Genomic DNA, 25,292 nt, shown 5'->3' on the forward strand with positions numbered 1-25,292 from the left:
ACAACTCCTTGTTAATGTACACCTTTTTTTAGGTTTAAATAAAAGATTTTTCTTAAATTCAGACAGCATAAGACGTCTGTTGTTATCATTATTAAACAACTCTTTTTATGTGCCTTTGCTTAGCAGGAACAAGGCAAATTTCAATCCATCTATGGACAGGCTGTTTGCACTGAAGTGAATCCATTAACCACTTCTGGACCGGAAGATTTTCCCCCATAATGACCAGGCCATATTTTGCGATTCGGCACTGCGTTACTTTAACGGACAATTGCGCGGTCGTGCGATGTTGTACCCAAGTACAATTGATGCCCTTTTTTTTTCCCACAAATAGAGCTTTCTTTTGGTGGTATTTGATCACCTCTACATTTTTTTTTTTTTTTTTTGCGCTATAAAGAGACAATTCTGAAAAAAAAAACAATATTTTTCACTTTCTGCTATATAACATTCTCAAAATAAATTTTTAAAAATCGAACTTTTTTAACATTTTAGGCCAATTTGTTTTCTGCTACATATTTTTGGTAAAAAAAAAAAATCGCAACAAGTGTATTTTTATTGGTTTGCACAAAAGTTATCGCGTCTACTTACTACGGGAAAGATTTATGTCATTTTTATTGTTTTTTTTTTTTACTAGTAATGGCAGCGATCTGCAATTTTTAGCGGGACTGCGACATTGCGGCGGACAGATCGGACCCCTAACCGACATTTTATACACTTTTGTGGGGACCAGTGACATTACTACAGTAACCAGTGCTAAAAATATGCACTGTTACTGTAATAATGACACTGGCAGGGAAGGGGTTAACACTGTGGGTGATCAAGGGGTTAAATGTGAGCCTAGGGGAGTGATTCTAACTGTGGGGGGCGTGGCTTGGGAAATGATCACAGAGACCTGTGTTCCTATATAGAAGGATCACAGGAGCTCTGTGGTCATTCCAGAGAGAAGAACAGTCAGCTGTGTTTACAACAGCTGACCATTCTTCTCTCTTAAGTGGGGAGCGATCGCGGGTGTCAGGTGGCGTCACTCAGAGTCTCCGCTGCCGAGTGGGGACGGGAGCGCACCGCCGGAGGTGTGCGCTCGCCCCCTAGCTGCAGGCGCGCGGCCGACATAGTTCTACGTAATTTCACGCAGAAGAGCCGCACTGCCACAGTAAATCAGCGGGTGGGCGGTTGGGAACCGGTTAATATACTTTAATGCAACCAGCCTGTCATTTTTTATTTTGTTTTTTTTTTGTGCGATTGCTGCCACCGGCTATAGTCGGCAGCAGTAATCTTTGTTTTCTGATGGCAGGGAAACCTCCAGCTGTCAGAATCCACTAGCTCAGCGGGAGGATTCAGTCAGTCAGTATTGATGGGAGAATAGAGTAATTTGCTTTCTTTCAACCCATGGTTGGAGGAAAGAAAATTGCCTAATGGATGGCAAGCCATAGGCTTCATTTACATTTGCAGTATTAAACCTGTGTTTACTGTATATGTATTTAGAGCACATTTCTAATTAAATACAAATTCACCTCAATAGAATTATTTAGACTGGATATATAGGCGCATTTGAGGACAACCAATATAGTGGTTTGTTAGAAAAAAATAGAATTCTGTGTGACAGAATCTGATTAGCATTTCTAAATACATTTTAAGTGCAGCAATCCCTGGACTTCTTTTTCTATGGATGGCCTGATTGTTTGCACTGAAAGAATACCGCGTGCTGTTTGCCTCACCTGCGAAGTTATACATACCCATGTGAACGTGCAGCAGTACTAACTTGGAATCTCTAGGGATATGGCTGCAAGTGGGTCATATTCCTACATGGATGAAGATGCATCTCGGATTTATACAGGTACTATTTGAATAATGAGATTTCCTAACACAGATATCATCGATACAGCTTACATGTAAGCATGAAATATTGTTACAGAAATCGAAAACAGAGGAGTTGCATGAGGTTACTCTGGCCGAGTACTTTAAATTACAACTCATTCCAAGGGGTCTACGTGTTCGCTTGGTACCTACTTTGTTTGTACAAGATGCTGACTTTAAAACCAAATTTGCCCAAATTATTAATAAATATTCGTTTGACATCATGACATTAACTCTGCAATTCCTACAAAAAGACCGAGTTTCCCTGGCTAAACAGATATCGGAAACTGAGGCATGATTGGGCAGTGCTATAAGCCAGGAGGAGTTTTTAAAAACCAAGAAATCATGTGTATGGATAGATTGGATACCTTCAGGAAAAATGTAGAGACCAGAAATAGAACAAAATTGGAAAGGGATTGTGATGATTATGCACATGAGAGGGTTTACAACTGGACTGGCCCAAATTATTACCGATTCAAACCCTGGAAACCAGGGAAATCGACGCAAGCAATTATCCACATCTACATCCACAATGGCTTCAACAGGTTTGTTGGTAAATGATCCAAATCCAGCTTTTTGGGGGTCCCCTCAATAAATCCCTCCAGAGGAGGAGGGGAGGCAAGTGGCACCGGAAAAGTAATTGGAGGAAGAGTGACGACAAGAAGAATGAACAAACAGGGACACCAGTAAAAAAACGTAGTATATAATATTTCTTCTGTTTCTTTAACTGAAGTTAAACTAGGATTATTAAATAGGGGTTTGCGCATATGAATGAATTTCTATTGAAACAGGATATGTATAGACTGTATCGTCAGATTAGATTGAAAGACTTTTTTTCAATGCGTCCTAATATAAGAAATACTAATGTTTTACCATTATCCATTAAAAACTTGGATTTAAGAAATAAGTGTCGCATCACACCTCCTACCTCGGTTGCAGCGGTGGAGTTGTATATAAAAAAAAATGGACCAGGAAACCAAGGCTTTCTTACAGGATAAAACAAAATCAGACCATATACCAAACAATCTAAATTGTGATGAAAAACAGGCATTAATATCCGGCTAGGTGAAATATAACAATCAAACCAGCTGACAAGGGAGGATCAATGGTGGTTATGAATACAGTAAAATATAAAAATGAGGGGTTGATAAAAAAAGATCATAGATAATGATACACAATCCTATTTGTTAATGGAATTTCCCATTACGCCCGTCATATACAAGTTGCCCAAGATCCATAAGAATTTAGAGAACCCACCAGATGGGGCATTGTGTTCGGTACAGAGTTTGTTACAGCACCTTTGGCCAGATATCTGGATAAATGCATTTTTCCTTCGACTATACAAATTAAATCACATATAAGGGACTTCTATGACTTCTTAACAAATATTGGGGATTTAACTGTTTCTTCAGACTCTCTCCTGGTCATAGGGGACATTTCCAGCTTATACACAGTGATTCCACATTAATTAGGGATAGAAGCATGCCCTCCCCTTCTAAATTTAACAGGGTTATATAATACGGATCAAATTACTTTTCTTTTGCAGTTATTGCAAATTGTATTGGAAGAAAATGTTTTTCTCTTTAAAGAAAAATGCTGTTTACAGCTCAAAGGCGCGGCAATGGGCTCGAATGTAGCCCCCCCCCCCCCCCATATGCCAACACATTTGTAGATATGGTTGAAAATTATTTTATCTATAATAATGTCCTTTTTTAAGGAAAATTGTAAATGCTGGTTTCGCTATCTGGATGATGTGTTTATGGGATGGGAAGGTGATAAAAATACATTATCACTATTTCATGCATATATTAATTATTTAATATCTGGTTTGGAATTTAATATGAATGTGAGTAAAAAAAAAAATGCCTTTTTTGGACACATGTATAATGATAAAAAATGGTAAGCTTGTTAGTGATTCAGACACAAAACCGACTGATCGTAACCAATTATTACATTATGAGAGCTTTCATCCTCCTGGAGTATTTAAATCTATTTCAAAGAGCCAACTAATAAGGGTTAATAGGATTGTCAGCATCCAGGGAGATAAAGAAAAATGCATGAATGAAATGGAAACTAAATTGATACAGTGGGGTTATCCAGTGCAGGTTATCAAAACAGAAAGGAAAAATGTGGAAGTTAAAAGAAACAGAATCCAAATGGATAAAAGGTTACCATTTGTATCACAATACCATCCACACTCATTTCAAATGCACAAAATTATTTAAAAACATTGGCATATATTAAAAGAAAATTTCCCTTTTGATTCCCAAATTTAATCGCCCCCCTTTTCCTTCATATTGAAAAGGTATAACCATACACAGCAGATTGGTCAGATCTAACCAATTTCAATAAAAATCACCAAATATAACATTTCCAGGGCCACATAATAGTGGATCATATTCTTGTCTAAATTGCATTCAAAGCAGCTCAATGATCAAAGGAAAATACTTTACACATCCCAATCGAGGTAATAATATAGAAATTAAAGGATGTTATACATGTCAATCATCCTATGGGGTATATATATATATAATCAAATGTCCATGTGGGTTCCTATATGTGGGTGAGACAACACAGAAGGTAAAAGATAGGATTGCCAGACATAAGTATTCAATAAGGGACAAACTTACTGAATTACCACTCGCTTTGTGGAAATGGGACATACAGTCTCACAATTGAGATATATGGTTATTGATGCAGTCCCTCAAAATAGACGAGAATAGGGAATCAGGAATTTATTTAAAAAAAATTGGAAGTATAGTGGATAAATCGTTTGGATACATTACAACCTAGGGGCTTGAACTCTGATTTTGACCTGCATTTGTTTCTATAATTATTTGGTTTGATAAATAGGAACTAAAAAAGGTTTTCTCTCCTTGGATTGATTAAAATTTTAATTAATAATTTGTGGGCATCTTTATCTATAGAGATATATTATATGAATACATTTGTGATATTTGGTGCATGAGAAATGTATATGGCTAAAAAGAATATTATCCACCTTATTTTTAGGGGCAATATATATATATACTTTTTTAATGTTATATATTAATTTTATATATTTATGTTTTTGATTATAGGTTGTTATTGGAACATTTTCTATGAGATGTTGGAGGGTGACTACATTTAGTATAATTGTCTTTCTAGGATTTAGGATGGATTAAAAATAAATGTTTTTTTTGTTATCTGATTACTTAATTGATACCTAATTGATTCCTGGTGTGATATGTATTTAACTATAAGGAATATAGGAATGGTATTTTCATTTCATATTTGTTCCAACCTGAAGAAGGGCGCAAGCTTTACAGCCCGAAACCGTTGTGATATGAACAATATGCAACTTATGTTGCATATTGCAACGTATGTGAACCATTTTCAAATAAATTTTAAGTGCAGCAATCCCTGGACTTCTTTAAGTATATATAGATATATCAACAAATAATAGAAGGTGTAATCCAATTGTTGTTCCAAATATCCTTTCCTTCTGATCTTTATGCAAATAAGTAAACATACATTTACAAGTGACTGCACAGTTTCGGACATGCATATGTCCTTCATCAAGCTGCATGAAGGACATATGCATGTCCGAAACTGTGCAGTCGTTTGTAAATGTATGTTTACTTATATACATGAAGATTAGAAGTGAAGGATATTTGAAACAACGATTGGATTGCATCTTCTATTATTTGATGGATACTTTGTGGTAAAAAGGGAGTGCCACAATAGATGTAATCTTTGTGCAAAGAGATCAACACAGCAGAGGTGTTCCACCTTGAAATTGTATATACAGTATCTCACAAAAGTGAGTACACCCCTCACATTTTTGTAAATATTTTAGTATATCTTTTCATGGGACAACACTGAAGAAATTACACTTTGCTATAATGTAAAGTAGTGCGTGTACAACTTCCATAACAGTGTAAATTTGCTGTCCCCTCAAAATAACTCAACACACAGCCAATAATGTCTAAACCACTGACAACAAAAGTGAGTACATCCCTAACTGAAAATATCCAAATTGGGCCCAGACTGTCAATATTTTGTGTGGCCACCATTATTTTCCAGCACTGCATTAACCCTCTTGAGAATGGAGATCACCAGAGCTTCACAGGTTGCCACTGGAATTCTCTTCCACTCCTCCATGATGACATGGAGCTGGTGGATGTTAGAGACCTGGCGCTCCTCCACCTTCCATTTGAGGATGTCCCTAAGATGCTCAATAGGGTTTAGGTCTGGAGAGATGCTTGGCCAGTCCATCACCTTTACCCTCAGCTTCTTTAGCAAGGCAGTGGTTCTCTTAGAGGTGTGTTTGGGGTTGTTATAATGTTGGAATACTGCCCTGCGGCCCAGTCTCCGAAGGGAGGGGATCATGCTCTGCTTCAGTATGTCACAGTACATGTTGGCATTCATGGTTCCCTCAATGAACTCTAGCTCCCCAGTGTCGGCAGCACTCATGCAGCCCCAGACCATGACACTCCCACCATGGTTGACTGTAGGCAAGACACACTTGTCTTTGTACTCCTCACCTGGTTGCCGCTACACACGCTTGACACCATCTGAACCAAATAAGTTTATCTTGGTCTCATCAGAACACAGGACATGGTCCCAGTAATCTATGATCTTAGTCTTCTTGTTTTCATTAAACTGTTTGCGGGCTTTCTTGTGCTTCATCTTTAGAAGAGGCTTCCTTCTGGGACGACAGTCATGCAGACCAATTTGATGCAGTGTGCGGCGTATAGTCTGAGCACCCACAGGCTGACTCCCCACCCCTTCAAACTCGGCAGCAATGCTGGCAGCACTCATATGTCTATTTCCCAAAGACAACCTCTGGATATGATGCTGAGCACATGCACTCAATTTCTTTGGTCGACCATGGCGTGGCCTGTTCTGAGTGGAACCTGTCCTGTTAAACCGCTGTATAGTCTTGGCCACTGTGCTGCAGCTCAGTTTCAGGGTCTTGGCAATCCTCTTATAGCCTAGGCCATCCTTATGTAGAGCAACAATTCTTTTTTTCAGATCCTCAGAGAGTTCTTTGCCTAAAGGGGCCATGTTGAACTTCTAGTGACCAGTATGAGAGCGTGAGAGTGATAACACCAAATTTAACACACCTGCTTCCCATTCACATCTGAGACCTTGTAACACTAATGAGTCACATGACAACCGGGGAGGGAAAATGGCTAATTGGGCCCAATTTGGACATTTTAACTTAGGGGTGTACTAACTTTTGTTGCCAGCAGTTTAGGCATTAATGGTTGTGTAAATAGTGCAAATTTACACAGTTATACAAGCTGCAAACTCACTACTTGACATTGTAGCAAAGTGTCATTTCTTCAGTGTTGTCACATGAAAAGATATAATAAAATATTTACAAAAATGTGAGGGGTGTACTCACTTTTTGGGATAATGTGTATACATATATATGTATACACAGTATTTAAAATCTCAGTACAAAACATAAGTTAAAAACAAACAATAATTGCCAGTACTTACAAGTGTGGCCTTGATTGTATATACACTGTAAATATCTACCAACTTTTTGAGATGGGAATGAGGGACACCTATTAGCAAAAGTATGTAGACATAGGACACACCTACTGTCACACTCCATTAACCACTTAAGCCCCGGAGGATTTGGCTGCTCAAAGACCAGGGCCTATTTTGCGATTCGGCACTGTGTGACTTTAACAGACAATTGCGCTGTCATGCAACGCTATACCCAAATGAAATTGACGTCCTTTTTTCCCCACAAACAGAGCTTTCTTTTGGTGGTATTTGATAACCTGTGCGATATTTACTTTTTGCGCTATAAACAAAAAAATAGCAATCATTTTTTAAAAATAACAATATTTTTCACATTTCTTTATATGAAATTCCCCAAAAAAATGTAAAAATCAAAAATTTTTTAACATTTTAGGCCAATTTGTTTTCCGCTACATATTTTTGGGGAAAAAAAATCGCAATAAGCATATTTTGTCAGGTTTGCGCAAAAGTTATTGCGTTTACTAACTACGGGAAAGATTTATGTAATTTTTATTGTTTTTTTTTAACTAGTAATGGCAGGACTGCGACTTTGCGCCAGGACAGATCAGATCCTTGTCTGACATTTTTGACACTTTTGGGGGAACCAGTGACATTACTACAGTAATCAGTGATATACATATACACTATTACTGTAAAAATAACACTGGCAGGGAAGGGGTTAACTTTATTAGAGAGCAAGGGGTTAAGCGTGTCCCTAGGGGCGTGCTTATAACTGTAAAGGGGTGTGGCTTTTGATGTAACCACAGAGACATACGATCCTACATAGCAGGATCGTATGATCTCTGCTGTTACAGGGATAATGACAGGCGTCTTTGTTTACATCAGCCGCCTGCCTTTCTCCCTCTCCAGTGGGAGATCACGAGTGACCGGCGGTCACTCGCACGGGGATGCCCGTAAACGAGCGGGGGCGGGAACGCGCCTTCGGCGGCGCGCACTTGCCCCCTATTGGCTCGCAGGCAAGTGACGTACCCATACACCACTTTGCATGCATAGGGCTGACCACCGCAGTATATGTACTTGCGGCGCTCGGCAAGTGGTTAAAGGAGAATTATAAAAAAAATGATTAGTTAAACTCACAAGTGTTTTTTTATTTTACCACTACTTTTTCTTTATACTTGCTTTAGAATTTTACAAATGCAGAAATGTAGAATTTGCATGAAAGGTTTAGCACTACTAAAGACATTTTGAACTATATAGATCAGAACAAAATCAGGAACAAATAAGGAGGAATGAGGGACAGAGAGACTTTGTTCCAAATCAAGGACAGTCCCTTGAAAACAGTGACAGTTGGGCAGTATATATATATATATATATATATATATATATATATATATATATATATACACCTCAATTAGATTGGATTAAATGGAGCTGTTAAATGGAAGCCATTTTTCCGAGTCTGGCAGCCAGTTTCTTGTGCGCAAACACAATGTCATTCCACATATCTATATAGAAAGTGCATCATCACCATTTTGCTGGATTCCAGCAACATTTTCCATTAGACCACAGTAAATTTCCAGTCCGGAAGCCATTTTCTTATGGGCAAACACACTGTGATTACACATGTCTATACAGGAAGTGCATCATTGTCATTTTGCTGAAGTCCAGCAACCATTTTCCAACAGACCACACTGCACTACTGGCAGTTAGCCATTACCCTGTAGCCCAAAAATCTGCAATGGAAATATTTCAATAGTAATGCAAGGAAAAGCTAACTGCCCAGCAAAACACAGTATATTTCCAGCAGTCAGCCATTTTATTATAGTTTAAAACAGGAGCCATATTAAAATTAAAACTCACTGCACATACTGTATAATGTAGTCAGTGGCTTCATTATCGCTAAGGGAGGACAGTTAAAAACGTACAATTAAAAATAGAAAAAAAACTGTCCCGAACAAACAAGTGTTATATAAGACATTTAGGGGACAAAATACCTTGTGCATGGCTGTGATGACAACATAATAATTAAAAAAGGCATAACTCTATAACAGCTACATTCAAAAAGTGACATAAAAACTATAGACTTATAATTAGCGATCCAAAAACTATAGACTTATAATTAGCGATCCAAAATAATGCATAAACATAATAAAATATTGAAGTTAAAGAAGGGCTGGAAAAAACTTTAGATATATAAATCAATAAATCTAGGTGGAACAGAAGGAAAAATTAACAAGTATTAATAAAACAGTTAATATCTAGGTCTATGTTGAGGTTCAGCGGTTTTTAATGTATATATCCAGCAGGTCTCCAATCTGGATATTTCTTGCACTTTATTAGAGCTCTTCCAGTGTGGATCTAAAGAGTCTTTAGTCATATTTTTTAGGTCTTTAGAATTACATTAGTGCTATGTTTTTATACACTGGAAAATTTAAATCACTGCTAAGGCACAGAATAGAATTGTTTTCTATGTGCCCCATTCATACTGCAACACAGCCTGGAGATGTAGTGCATCATGCTACATTGTATTGCACCTCACTGCATGATACTGTGGGATTGATTTACTAACGGCAAACAGACTGTGCACTTGCAGTGGTTTCAGAGCTTAGTAAATGAGGTAAAGCTTCATTTTGCAGAAAGTACTCAATCATGCACAAGGAGAATTAAAAAAATGCATTTTGACTTGCAGATGATTGGATGATGGAAGTCAGCACAGTGTTTGCTTATTTACTAAGCTCTGGAGCAACTGTTCTTGCAGAGTGCAACTACACTTTGAAAAGTGCACAATGTATTTTGCCTTTAAATCAACCCCCATATGTTACTTCACAAAAGTGCGATGCACTGTAATGCTGTGCAGTGGCATTAATGAAGTGTCACTTTGTGCACTACTGAGGTAAAACATGCATTACACCGCCCCTGCGGCACATCATCGCAGTCCAAAATGAAAAGGTGCTTGCACATTAACTGCTGCAGTTTACTGTGTAGAAAAGTGTAAACAGGCAATGAGATTGATTTACTAAAGACAAGTAGACTGTTCACATTACAAGGGAAGTTGCACTGTGCAAGAGAAATTGCCTTCTGCAAAGATATTTTCCCCAGAGCTTCGTAAATAAGGTGAAGTTCTGATGAGTTCCATCATCCAGTCATGTTCAAGTAAAAATTATGGGGTTTTTTTTGCTGCATAATTGGGTATTCATTGCAAAGTGAAATGCCACCAAATTCAAAACTTTATGCATGGTTCCTATGCAAAGTGCAACTTTGCTAGTAGAGTCGACATCATTTGAAAAGTAAAGAGCCTATTTGCCTTTAGTAAATCAATGCCAACATGTGTACTTAAAAATAGAATAAAGTTTCTTTCTAATATACTGAACAAATTATAAACGCAACACTTGTTTTTTCCCCCATTTTTCATGAGCTGAACTCAAAGATCTAAGATGACCAGGATTTATCCCTTAAGAGAAGACCTCTACAAAGTGCCAGATGCCATCGAATGTGAGCATTTGCCCACTCAAGTCAGTTACGACGACGAACTGCAGTTAGGTTGAGACCCCGATGAGGATGACGAGCATGCAGATGAGCTTCCCTGAGATGGTTTCTGAAAGTTTGTGCAGAAATGCTTTGGTTATGCAAACTGATTGTTGCAGCAGCCGTCCGGATGGCTGGTCTCAGATGATCTTGGAGGTGAAGATGCTGGATGTGGATGTCCTGGGCTGGTGTGGTTACACGTGGTCTGCGGTTGTAAGGCCAGTATACTGCCAAATTCTTTGAAACGCCTTTGGAGATGGCTTATGGTAGAGAAATGACCATTCAATTCACAGGCAACAGCTCTGGTGGACATTCCTGCAGTCAGCCAATTGCACGCCCCCTTAAAACTTGCGACATCTGTGGCATTGTGCTGTGTGATAAAACTGCACATTTTAGGCCCCTTTCACACAGGCGGACCGTTCAGATCCGCCTGTCCGTTTTTTTGGTGGATCTGAACGGTCCCCCATGCATTCCTATGGGGCATCGGATGTCAGTGGAGACATGTCCGCTGACATCCGACCCGATCCGATCGGATCAGATGGGATCGGGTGAGAACGGACTGATGGTCCGTTGACATCTGATTTCCCCCATAGAGATGCATGGGGAACTGTCAGCTGTGTCTCCGCACACAGCGCGGAGACACAGCTGTCCTCCTGCTGCTCAGCGGGGGATCAGCGGCTCGATCCCCCGCTGAGAAAAATGGACTCCGTCCAACGGACGGAGTGTGTGAAAGAGCCCTTAGAGTGGCCTTTTATTATGGCCAACCTAAGGCACACCTGTGCAATAATCATGCTGTCTAATCAGCATCTTAATATGCCACACCTGTGAGGTGGATGGATTATCTCGGCAAAGGAGAAAGGCTCACTAACACAGATTTACACAGATTTGTGAACAATATTTGAGAGAAATAGGCCTTATGTGTACATAGAAAAAGCCTTAGATCTTTGAGTTCAGCTCATAAAAAATGGGGGCAAAAACAAAAGTGTTGCGTTTAAAATCTTGTTCAGTATATAAAGAGCAGGAAAATATAGAAGGCACTCTTTTCTTTTACGTTGTGTACTATAAGACACAGTGAATTATATTGTGTACAAACAATAAAATATACAGTCAGCCTTGTGCAATATGATGTACAAGTGTTGTGGTTAATAAGATCTGGACCCTCTAGGTCAAATTGTTTTCTTGATGTTCTGCTTAGACACATAAACCTGGGTTTATAGGATAGCTTATATTCTATAAAATTCAAGACAGGAGGGGTGTTGGGCGCTTGTGCCAAAAGGAACGGACCCCAGTGTAACAACAGATGATAAGTTGAAAAGTTGAAACAATCAGGGACTGCTGGAGACTGAGCTCCACAAATGCTAATGTACTTCAGGGCAGCTCTGGCAGGCAAAATATGGAAATCCCACTGACAAGCAAAAATATTAGCTTGTGTCCATATTCTTAGATCGCCTCCACCTGATCCAGCTCCCTCACGGTCCTTCCTGCAACGTCATCTCCCGGCTGTGGGCCAGTCGGTATGCGGACTTGTCAACACAGGAAGCGATCTAAGAATATGGACATAAGCTAATTCCCATGTGAGTTGCTATATTATTTCATGTATTACACTTTTATGCTACACTCAGCGGCGCCTGTTTCTCTTCCTATATTTTATAAAATGATTGTTGTTATAATGATTTTTTATTAGATAACCATTTTCAGACTTTTTTAAAAACGTTCAAAAAATATATAGTTTGAAGGAAAGTTTGAAGGAAAGTTTTTACTGGCTTGAAGTGATTGTAAACAATCACCTTGTAAAACAACCCATTCAGTTTAAAATAGAAATGAAAGGGAAAATATTTGTGTATGGGCATAAAAAAACTTTATCAACAACACATTCTCTATGTTTCCTCTGTTTTCAGCTGCATAAGAACTAGGGGGAGAAGCAGCAACAGTACACTGAGCTTCCCAGTGAATAGCTGTGCAGGGGAGGTGTGTCAGGACAAGTCTGATCATTGTAGGAGAGCAGGCTCTCCAGCACAGCTAGAGAACTCACCATGTTGTGTTCTCCTGCTTAGTATGGTCAGTTTATAAAAGGAAAACAGAGGAACTGGCAGGAACACCACAGATTTCACACAAAGGAAGTGATACAAAAAGAACAGGATACTTTTCCATACAAGAACATGGTACAGCAGGCACAAAAAAATATGGAATGTTGGGGTAGGGTAACAAACACTTTAAGACAAACACGTAGTAATTGCCATGGAAATGAGTGGAATGTGCTTTTTTTTTTTTAGGGGGGGGGGGGGTTGCCATTTTTGTCTTTATTTTAAAATGAGACATTGATAAAATTAAGAAAAGGGCTGATGAAGGTGCTGACAGTATAGAAAACTAGCAATTATTAGGGACCTTATACTCATATTGGTTACACCCCACTTATTCCTGGTCTGGTCTCCAAATTGCTCCAACCCATAGAACTTACTTATGATGTCCATAAATCTCTGCCACAACTTTGCAAGTTATGTGCAAACTTAACACAAAAATTAGGCTTTGATTGCGGTATTTTTTTTTTTTTTGTGAAAATAACACTAGCAAAGAGAATAAAATCAAGCGAATCAGCTGAAGGTAAACAGCATAGTTTGTGATTTACTCCACATCATTAATCTGCTAATTTTAGAGCTGTACAGATAAATGTAAATTCAACTGAAGAACAAAAAGATTTAATTACGGGTTGATTATCTGACATAAATCTCAATAATGTATCTTTCATATGTCATAAATTGTAAATTAATTGCCTGACAAAAGTTGAATGTTGTAATCATTTGTTTGCTATGTAATTAATTCAAGACAATAAAAACACACAACTGATTTATTTTAAATCAGATTAGCTTTTTTTTTTGGATACAAGCTAATTAAGTATTATTGTCAGTTTATATGCCACAAGTTGAAAATGAAAATGCTACATTTTATATGTCAACTTTTTTTTTTATTATAATTCTGTTTGCTTTATGCGTATTCAGGCAGTCAACGGTGAAATAATAATTAAGAAAGTATAAAGAGGATATGATCTTTATGAAGAAAAAAATATAACTGATGACTTTCACTACATTTAATCAGTTTTAGTATTTATATATACTATGCATATAAATGTAGGTTGGAATTTGATTTCCTAAATCACATAATAATAGTTTTTGTAGAAATAGAAAAGCAAGTAACTACAAGGTCATGATCCAGTCCCCCCTTAGCAACACTGTAGTCAAACCACTTCATTGAAAGGAATATTTTGTTTGTATATGTTGGTGAAGGCAGGAGGAAGTGTCAGATTATGATTTGGGGATTTCTAACCTTTTTAGTAGATTGATATAATCAACTAGAGTATTCATCAAGTAGGTATCTCCTTGTCCTCAAGCACCCAAGACCTTCTGCTGTCCATACATATCAAGATTTCTTAGAGGTGTATTTATAAAACAATTACTGTGACATTTACCCCTTTATTTACTGCAGATAAATCAATCATTGTAATTTAAAACACATACACCAGGAAGATACACATGTAGTGAATATTTCTTAAATGTCACTACTGTATATGATGTTAAAGCGGAGCTCCAGGCTCCGTCAGAAAAAAATTAAAGTCAGCAGCTACAAATACTGTAGCTGCTGATGTTTAATATTAGGACACTATACCTGTCTTTGAATCTACCAGTGTCTTCACAGGAGCTGATTTTTCAATCGACTCTCAGGTGCTGCCAACGCCATTTTGGGTAAGGGAAAATGGCAGTGAAGCCTTGTGACCTTTTGACTTCACAGATGATTCCCTACTGCACATGCGTAAATCACTTTGTGAATGGCCTGGTGGAAGGGGAAGGAGGGGATACAAACTTCTGGATGACTTCACTTCACTGTCACCCAGAAGAGGGAGGAGGTACCTGTCAAAACCAGGTAGCCAACCCCCCCCCCCCCTAAAGGTGCCAAATGTGGCATCCGATGGGTGAGGAGGCAAATAACCAGAGCTTCCCCTTGTGGATGGAGTTTTGCTTTAAACAAAACACCAATATAGTTTATTTAACTACCATGCACAGTTGAACCAGATTTTGCACTCCAGTTTTAGTACATCATAACCATTGACAGCACTTATGGAGTGAGTCCCTGTGCACATTTAGTGGCTACAGTTGCTGACAGGAGAGGAGTGCAATCCCAGCAGGATAGCTACTGACAGGCATGGGCTGATGTCATAATTTCCAGCTTAACACAAGTTTTGTCCTGAATAAAAAGGGCTACTTTAATGCACCCTTATCCCTGTTTACTATACTTTGTCATTCCCCTTTCCAGTGTGGCTGTTTACAAAGCACTGACAAACTAATTATGTGTGAGGGCATTTTTTGTTTGTTTCTTATCAAAGTGTTTGACTACACTAGATATTTGCATGTCCTATTTCTTCTGTTTTGTCTTGAAAGCTTTGAAAGTTTCAGGGAAGCTACAGAAATCTGGAAATCCACCATAAGTTCAGGGACAATATACTGCTAAGGCCTCTTTACTGAGAAGGTTCATTAGACCATATATAGCGTGAATATGTGTGTTTCTTTCTTGTTACTATTATAATAATCGTATTAGCTCTCAACTCCCATACTCCTGGGCCGAACACAATATATTATACCTGGGAATGACCCTAACGATCACCACTTCTAAACTAATAGAGGCTAATTTTAAACCCCTAATTCGATCAGTATGAGATGACACTCATCGACTCTCCAAAACCAAAATGTCTTGGGCTGGAAGGCTTGCAGCATTTAAAATGAAATTTCTCCCTAAACTATTATATGTCTTCCGTACACTCCCAATCCCAATACCACTACACTATCTCACCTCAATAAAATCAATATTAAAATCATTCATAAGGAAAGGTAAACAAGCTAGGTGCTCATACCAACACTTTATCAAACATAGAGGAGTGGATGGATTTGGTCTACCAGATCTAGACAATTATTTCAATGCTGCACCCCTATGCCACTGGTTCCATAAATCCACAGATGTACTTAGACTGACATTGAATCTGCACTCACACACTCTGATGAACTCCAATATATCTTACTAGCAGACTCTTGGAAGCCCCTAAACATCAAATGCCTTCCACTACCCACACGTGTATCCATGCTTGCCTGGAGGACACTAATATCCCAGGGCCCAGTAGACTTCCCTTCACACCATGTCTAATTCCCCCTGAGAACACTGGAACAGCTCATTCCCTGTATATCTCTCCAACCATGAACAGAAGCGGGCATCCAGGTAATAGAACACCTCTACCACAATAACCAACTGAAAACTTTTGAAACCCTATGGTTGGAATTTGACCTGCATAGAGCAGCCTCCTACTCATACACAAGAATATCCAGTTTTCTATCCAAAAACCTACCCTCCCCACCTAAAAATACGGAGTAAAATATGGCAATATTTCTCCTCCACAAATGCCACCCAAAAGGGAATTTCTTTCTTCTACAACTCTCTCCAACACAAACTGACCTTTTCTAAAACACCCCTATGCTCAAATGGGAAGAAAATCTCCAAACATCCTTTTCAGAAACCCAATGGCTGACAAAGTTTTCCAACAAGCACACACCTCTATTTTGGAGGAACTTCAGGCAAGTTAAAAATCTCATACACGTTTTCTGGTCATGCGAGAGTCTTCCCAGCTTCTGGAGGGACATTTTTTGTGGTTCTTTCAGAAACCACTGGTGTCTTAACAAAACCAAATCCAGCTCTCAATCCTACACTTGGGCATAGATAGCTTACACCACAGTCTCAGAACTGTTGTAGTACACATTCTAGTGGCAGCCAAAACAATAATAGCAAGACACTGGACTCATAACCTGGCACCCAATCCCTCAGAAGTAATATACCTCACCAATACGGAATTCTCATAAGAAAGAATGTATTCCTACATGATATCACAATGTGAGACATTTAGCAAAAAGTGGAAACCTTGGATGGATAGCAAATACTATGTCAAAGTCTTATGATACAACACACTATTTTGTTTACTTCCATTTTCCTTTTGCATATTCTATTTGAAATGATGTGATCATTTCTACCTATGCAATGCCAAATACACGAACCTCTTCTATATCTCATGTGATCATCATTCCGATGCAACTTCTAATGTATAAATAAAAATAAAAATATTAAAATAATAATCATATTAGCCTGCTAGCCTTTTTTTTTCCATGGACACACACATGCACTTCCATCACTATTTAGTTTGTTGTAAAAGCATTTGTTACCGCAACACTTTATATTCCTTATATGTGACTGCTGTACATGTACTTGTATGAGAAAGTAACCTGTTCTCTTTGTATTGCTTCCTTCATGTAAATTCCCTGGTGTTCCTGCTAGTCTCATTGCTTTCCTATTAAAAACTGACCACACTAAGCAGGAGAGCACACCGTGGTCAGTTCTCTGGCTATGATGGGAACTCATGGTGTGCTCTCCTCTAACAATCAGACTTGTCCTGACATTCCCCCACTTCACAGCCTTTCATTGGCAATCTCAGTGTGCTGCTGCCTCTCCTCCCCCAGCTCTTATGCAGCTAAGAACAGAGGGAATGTGATCACTTATAAAAAAAGGTATTTATAATGTTTTTTTTTTATATGTATACAAAAATCACTTTAAAGTATATGATAAGAATTATAATTAATGTGACAATTTATAAAAGATTACAATTTTTCAAGTGCACCTAAGATTTGCAATGTTATGGGCAACATATAGAAATTTTTATTTTGCTTTAGCATTTTCCCAGAATATGTATCTTTATTTTTGAGTGCAATTTTAAAAGCAAGAGGAACTGGTAGGCTTTCAGGGACTTCCTTGGCCCGTTTTAGTTATTCTGCTTTTGCACCTCTCTTGCTGCTTCTTGGATATTCTCCCACCAGCCATTAGATCCACCAGTCATCAGTGGTATGGGGGGCAGCCATGGCACAAGATTGCAAAACCCTGCCTCTATCAACCAAGATGACTATCTACAAACAGAGACACATAGGAAAACAAGACATGCTAAAGACATGAGATGTGGAAAGGCCTCCATGTGTTTTGGGGAAACAGAGAAGGTGGCTTTTAGGTTGAAGTTGTTTTTTTTTATCCACAAGAGCTTAGAGAACAACCAGTCTAATGTAGTGAGCAATTTTGGAAGGATAGCCATTATAAGGATATTGCAGTGGCTTTACCATGAAAACCAGGTTGCCTTAAATATGTGGAGTAAAAACTGCACTTTTTGGAAGAGGGGTTGTACATTCATAATAAAGGTGTCATTCAAATTGACCCGCATAAGGGTACCCAGGTATTGTAGTTCCATGTTAAACCATTTAAATTTGAAGTTATTCTCAAGATTGCATTTGATTTTTGGAAGTTTATTTGAGACAATAAAGTTCTCTATAGGTCTACAATTCTTAAAGGAGATTGGGAAGAGACATATGAGAGAGAAGAGAAGATAATCTGTGTAGATGTTGTAATGATGTTTTGCGATCTATAGGCCTTTTATGTTTGACTTACTTACTATATGTTGCACAAGAAAGGCTCCAGAGAAAGTATGAAGAGAAAGGGGGCAAAAGTGCAGTCCTGATGGGTGCTGTTGGATATAGTAAAGGGCTTTGTAAATACATTGTTGACTTTTACAAATGTGAAGGGGATTTTATAAAGTTATCTCCCAGGCCAATATGTTTTAGAACATTTTTATAAAATTATTTCCCAGGTCAATAGGTTTCGGAACCTCTTTCATGAACTGTCAACTCCCCCTGTCTTAGGTCTTTTTTGCATTAGTTGACAAGAGGAGACATGGGCTAGCAATGGGGATGGCTGTGTGAAGGAGATGGAGCATTTTGAAGAGGTTGATGCAGGCCCCTTGAGTGGGGAGAAAGTCAACTTGGTCAAGGCTGATTGGGATGGATACAAGTCAGGTCATTGTTTAGAAGAGAGATAGGGAGAAAGCTTGCACGATAGGAGGGGTCTTTTCCTTCCTTGGGGATATTGGTAGTGTGAGCTCACAGTGAGTTCTGAGATAACTGAAAATGTTCAGTCAGAGTATTGAGAGCTTTAGTATGGTGGGAAACAGGTGGTTAAAGAGAGCTTTAAAATATTGGATGATAAGGCTGCCTGGACAAAAGAATTTCCCAAGTTTATAGGTGTTGAGGGCAGCTTTACGTTCCTTCTGTGTAATAGGTTAATCCAGGTCAGATGGTAGGAGGGGATCTAGTTTGGGTAGATTATAGGAGATTACATAGTCATCTATTTTGTGTGCCCTGGTTTGGAAAGTGGGTGTTGGGGCCTAGCAGGGAAGATTATACATAGAGAGTAAAAGCCATCAAAGGGGTTTGCAATGTCTTCAGGATTCCTTACTTTAAAGGCCTCAGAGGTGTTAATATATTGGATATAAGGGAGGCATTGTTGTTCCTTAAGGACATTAGTTAAGAGGTTAGCAGAGTTGTATAAAGTACTCGAAACCCATACTTGAGTAAAAGTACAAGTGCTCGATCAAAAAGTGACTTGAGTAGAAGTGGAAGTGCTCGATCAAAAAGTGACTTGAATAGAAGTACTAAAGTATTCAACATTTTTTGTACTTAAGTATTGCAAGTAGTTTTTTTAAAAATGTTTCTATTCAAGTACTGAAAGTAAAAGTACCAGTAGTTTTGAAAAAAAAAATTGCTACTCAAGTACTGAAAGTAAAAGTACAAGTACTGTGTTATGTACTTATTAAAGAAAGAAGTCAAAAGTTTGAACATCATATTGTTTTTTATTATTTCAAATGCAGCTTTTATTTATACATACAGTAGCATTTATTTTTGTATGCGCTGATAATACACATGTTTTGAGCTTCATGAAACCTGCCATCTACTGTTCTGGCAGTGGTAATTTTTATAATAGTAACGAGTAAATATGCAGCACAAAAAAAAATATTGGAGTAGAAGTATTGAAATCATTGAAAAAATGTAGTGAAGTAAAAGTGGAAATAGGAGAAAAAAATTATACTCTAGGAAAGTACAGATACCCCCTTTTGGTACCTAAGTACAGTAGTGAAGTAGTTCTACTTAGTTACTATACATCTCTGGAGGTTAGGGGTGGGGTATGGTTGTGAAGGAAGGGGGATATAGAGAAAGGGTCATGGGAGGCATAATGTGAAACTAAGAAAGGGTACATACAGTAGGTAGGATAAGTTAGAGAAATAGAAATTTAGGGCATTAGAAGACAGAGAGCAAATGGAAGATGCTGTGGCAATGAGTAAGGCTAATTACCCACTCATGGGTCATTGCTATGTCCTAATATCCTAATATAGGGTGCAGTGAGATATCTGCAACCTCAGTGGGGAGAAAGTTGACAATTATAGGGTTTGTGAGGTGAACAATTTAAACTTCACATAACCAAATGTTAAACAAGTAAAATGGTAACTGACCACATCCCTTATTAACAAGTAAATGAATAAAAGGAAAATATATGTGCTGTCTCTTTGAATGTGATCATGAGTGAATTATACTAAACTATACTCAAATCTATAATACACTATAGATCAAAATAATAACTGGAATACATCTACACATATAATGACAAAAATATCCAAGCACCCACTCAAAATTAATCAAACAATTTAAATTAATTGATGATGTATTAAAAAACATTGCAAAAAAAAAACAATCATGTAATCAAAATGTAATGAATTCATATCCAGTGCAATTAGTAAACAAATTTCATACACCATATATGGGTGAATAAAGTGCAAATGTGCAGAAAGAAACCAAATAAAATAAATTATTTAAAAAAGTCCAAAAGTTAATGATGAAATGTCCCAAACTGGTGCCGTGAAGGGTCCACGCAAATGCAAAACACAGCATGTTTTGCATTCTTTTCCTTCCCAGCTCATATCTCATTTCTCTTAATGCTATATTCCTGAGCTAAAACCTATTTCCACTATTGCAGTCAAACTTGAGAGAACCCCACTATATGTTATGTGTTCCCATTCACACAGCACACCTAAACGTGTTTTTTGTTAATACCTCCTACCTTACTGAGTTAATCCTTATTATCATACAGTGCAAGGGGTGGTTTATATATTGTGGTAGGACAGGCAATGTTCAAATCTAGTTTTCATCTGACAATGAAGAACTGTACAAACAGGGATAAAATATGTCAAACATTACTGCACAGACCACTCCTAAACATTTCAAAGCAGGGAGAGCTTTTAAGTATTTTAAAGCAAGTTAAGTGCACTTAAAAAGGTAACCAACAATTTTTAAATGTTTTTTTAAAGTTATGCTATATTAATGGGAACATGTAAATTATCCCAATTTAAAAGTAAAATCTGTAAAAGTGGAGATATGCTTTAACATTCCTTTTTTTATCTGTTACTTTCTAATAACTTATTCCTGTCCTTAATCAAATTTGCAATCATGATATCAATGCGCAAACACCTTCTCGAGTCCTGTAAAATTAAATTTTTCCCCGCTTACCCTCTTCACTACTCTACCAGTAGCATACATTTATGTTGAAAATACACCATGTTGACAATACACAGTGAACCCCAACTCTCCCCGTTTGGAAGCTGATTTACCTGAAAAAGGATTTGTATTCATGTCCATCCGAAGTGAATATTTACAAAGCCCTGCTATACTACACATTTCTGTCTGGCAGGGGAAAAGACCTTATTTTTCTCTAACAAAAAAAAAGTGTTATTAAAGCAGAGTTCCACCCTGGAATTTTTTTTTTTTTTAAAAATACCCCCGGGACAGTCAGGGCTAGTGCATTCCACAATGGCTAGCCCCTGATCTGTCCCGGGTTGCACTTACCTGTTAGGACAAATACTTACCTTGAAAACGTCTTGTCCAGCGCTGCCATCTCAGATGCCATCATGATCCTCTTCGGGGTCCTCTTCCACCTTCTTCGGTCCCACTATGCCCTGCGCCGGCCCCGACGTCACTTCCGGGTCGCGCGCGTCATCCCTCCACAGCTTCTGGGCATGCCCAGAAGCTGTTTAGAAGGGGATGACGCGCGCGCCCCGGAACTGACGTCGGGGCCGGTGCAGGCGCAATGATTCCTGGGAGCTATGACGTTCAGCTCCCAGGAATCATTGCAGAGCCAGGAAGTGACGACGGGCTGCGGCCGAGGAAGGAGGAAGAAGGAAGTAAGGTAAGTATATTTTCTTCGCTACGAGGTAAGTAAAAAAAAAATGCGATTATCCATTTCTTTTTCAGGTGACCCAGAGCGAGAAGATGGAGGTAAGTATAAAATGAGGGTGGAACTCCACTTTAACACTAACATGTCTTGTACCTCCCTAAGCATGTGACTGGACAATAAAGAGAAGTTGAATAGTGACGAGCTCATCTCTCTGTTAAGCTAAGTACACAAGCACCGAAAGTTGACCAGCTCAAACAGCCCGATTTCCGGTACATGTGTACCGCTATCTGACCAAAATAACCCAATCCAATATCCAGCTTCTGTCAAACGGTCTTGCCGGAAAAATCTGAATTTGATCTGTAATATCATTTTTAGATAGATAGATAGATATAACAACTATTTTGATATTTATTTTTATTAGTTTGAATGTTCTCCCTGTGCTTGCGTGGGTATTTCTAGGGGTACTCCAATTTCCTCCCACACTCCAAACATATGCTGGGAGGTTAATTTGTGCCTGTCTAAATGTGCCCTCATATTTGTATGTATGAAGTGTGTGTGAGTTAGGAACCCTACATTGTAAGCTCCTTGTGGGCAGGTGCTGATGTGAAAATGCAATATATATGTGAAATGCTGCATCAACTGATGGTTCTATATAAATATCTGTAAATAAGTATAATAAATGAGTAATAAATAAAGACTAGTGTTGAGCGAACACGGACTGTATTATTCGTGTTCGTACCGAATAATTGGATTTTTTTTACCCGAACACGGACACGGACACTTTACTGTATGTTCGGGTAAAAATCCGTGTTCGGTCGTTTTATTTCCGGGTTTTGCATGCTTTGGCGCTCTTTTCATGGCGGGCTTTCAACAGCCAATCAACAATCGTTTAACTGGTGTGCCTTAAGCCATCCCAGCCATGCCTGCAAATGTCTTAGTAGCTGTGATTGGCCGTCTGAAGCATGTGACCAAGTCTTTATAAGTTCGAGGCAGCCGCCGCAGCAGCGTCATTCTGCTGCTTAGCTAAGGGACAGAGCACACATCAATGTGCTGGCTGCTGATTAGGGAAAGATAGGCAGGAAAAAAACATTTGTGTCCGGATAGAATTGAGGGACAGGTCGGAGTGTTTAGGCAGGGCGAGTTGTAGGCATTTTAGGGATAGAGTCTGCTGAATTATAGGGTCAGTGTCTTCTACAAACTACAATCGATATTGCTGTGTGGGGGGTGGGGTGAATCTGCACTCAATCCTGATCTACGATCTCTTCTCAATCCTGTTAGGGACAGAGTCTGCTGAATTTTAGGGAAACTGTGTTCTACAAACTACAATCGATATTGCTGTGTGGTGTGGGATTGGAGATAGGCAGGTGTCAGTGATCCACATCCATTTTTCTGTGTGTGAGCTGCAGTGAACACAATCTTTTTGGGCTGCAGTGAACACAATCTTTTTGGGCTGCAGTGAACACAATCTTTTTGGGCTGCAGTGAACACAATCTTTTTGGGCTGCAGTGAACACAATCTTTTTGGGCTGCAGTGAACAAAATCTTTTTGGGGTGCAGTGAACACAATCCTTTTTGGTGTGCAGTGAACACAATCTTTGTGGGGTGCAGTGAACAAAATCCTTTGTGGGGTGCAGTGAACACAATCTTTTTGGGGTGCAGTGAACAAAATCCTTTTTGGGGTGCAGTGAACAACATCCTTTTTGGGGTGCAGTGAACACAATCTTTTTGGGGTGCAGTGAACAAAATCCTTTGTGGGGTGCAGTGAACACAATCTTTTTGGGGTGCAGTGAACACAATCTTTTTGGGGTGGAGTGAACAACATTCTTTTTGGGGTGCAGTGAACAAAATCCTTTTTGGGGTGCAGTGAACAAAATCATTTTTGGGGTGCAGTGAACACAATCTTTTTGGGGTGCAGTGAACACAATCTTTGTGGGGTGCAGTGAACACAATCTTTTTGGGGTGGAGTGAACAACATCCTTTTTGGGGTGCAGTGAACAACATCCTTTTTGGGGTGCAGTGAACACAATCTTTTTGGGGTGCAGTGAACACAATCTTTGTGGGGTACAGTGAACAGAATCTTTGTGGGGTGCAGTGAACACAATCTTTGGGGGGTACAGTGAACACAATCTTTTTGGGGTGCAGTGAACACAATCTTTGTGGGGTGCAGTGAACACAATCTTTTTGGGGTGGAGTGAACAAAATCATTTTTGGGGTGCAGTGAACAACATCCTTTTTGGGGTGCAGTGATCAAAATCCTTTTTGGGGTGCAGTGAACACAATCTTTTTGGGGTGCAGTGAACAAAATCCTTTGTGGGGTGCAGTGAACAGAATCTTTGTGGGGTGCAGTGAACACAATCTTTGGGGGGGTACAGTGAACACAATCTTTTTGGGGTGCAGTGAACAGAATCTTTGTGGGGTACAGTGAACAGAATCTTTGTGGGGTGCAGTGAACACAATCTTTGGGGGGTACAGTGAACACAATCTTTTTGGGGTGCAGTGAACACAATCTTTGGGGGGTACAGTGAACACAATCTTTTTGGGGTGCAGTGAACACAATCTTTGTGGGGTGCAGTGAACACAATCTTTGGGGGGGTACAGTGAACACAATCTTTTTGGGGTGCAGTGAACAACATCCTTTTAGGGTGCAGTGAACACAATCTTTGTGGGGTGCAGTGAACAACATCCTTTTAGGGTGCAGTGAACACAATCTTTGTGGGGTACAGTGAACAGAATCTTTGTGGGGTGCAGTGAACACAATCTTTGGGGGGTACAGTGAACACAATCTTTGTGAGGTGCAGTGAACACAATCTTTGTGGGGTGCAGTGAACACAATCATTGTGGGGTGCAGTGAACTCAATCTTTGTGGGGTACAGTGAACACAATCTCATACTTCTGAAGATTTGAGGGTGCTGCCTGTTCCATACTCCCCCTACTCCTCATCTAGCCTTTTAGGGGTACAAACAATAGTAATTGGGGCCTAGTGTGGTTGTGTACGTGTGATATACATACACTTTTTTTGGATCATATTTTCTATTCCGCTATTTAATCAAAAACCTTTGGGGATCAGTTAAATTGGGGGATAGTCTGTGTTGGTACGTGTGAGAGAGATCCACCTTTCCAAGTTGTTGGGGTTCATCTCATACTTCTGAAGGTTTGAGGGTGCTGCCTGTTCCATACTCCCCCTACTCCTAGCCTTTTAGGGGTACAAACAATAGTAATTGGGGCCTAGTGTGGTTGTGTACGTGTGATATACATACACTTTTTTTGGATCATATTTTCTATTCCGCTATTTAATCAAAAACCTTTGGGGAT

This window comes from Pelophylax lessonae (genome assembly GCF_965119305.1).
Source record: "Pelophylax lessonae genome assembly, chromosome: 5".
Classification (NCBI taxonomy): domain Eukaryota; kingdom Metazoa; phylum Chordata; class Amphibia; order Anura; family Ranidae; genus Pelophylax; species Pelophylax lessonae.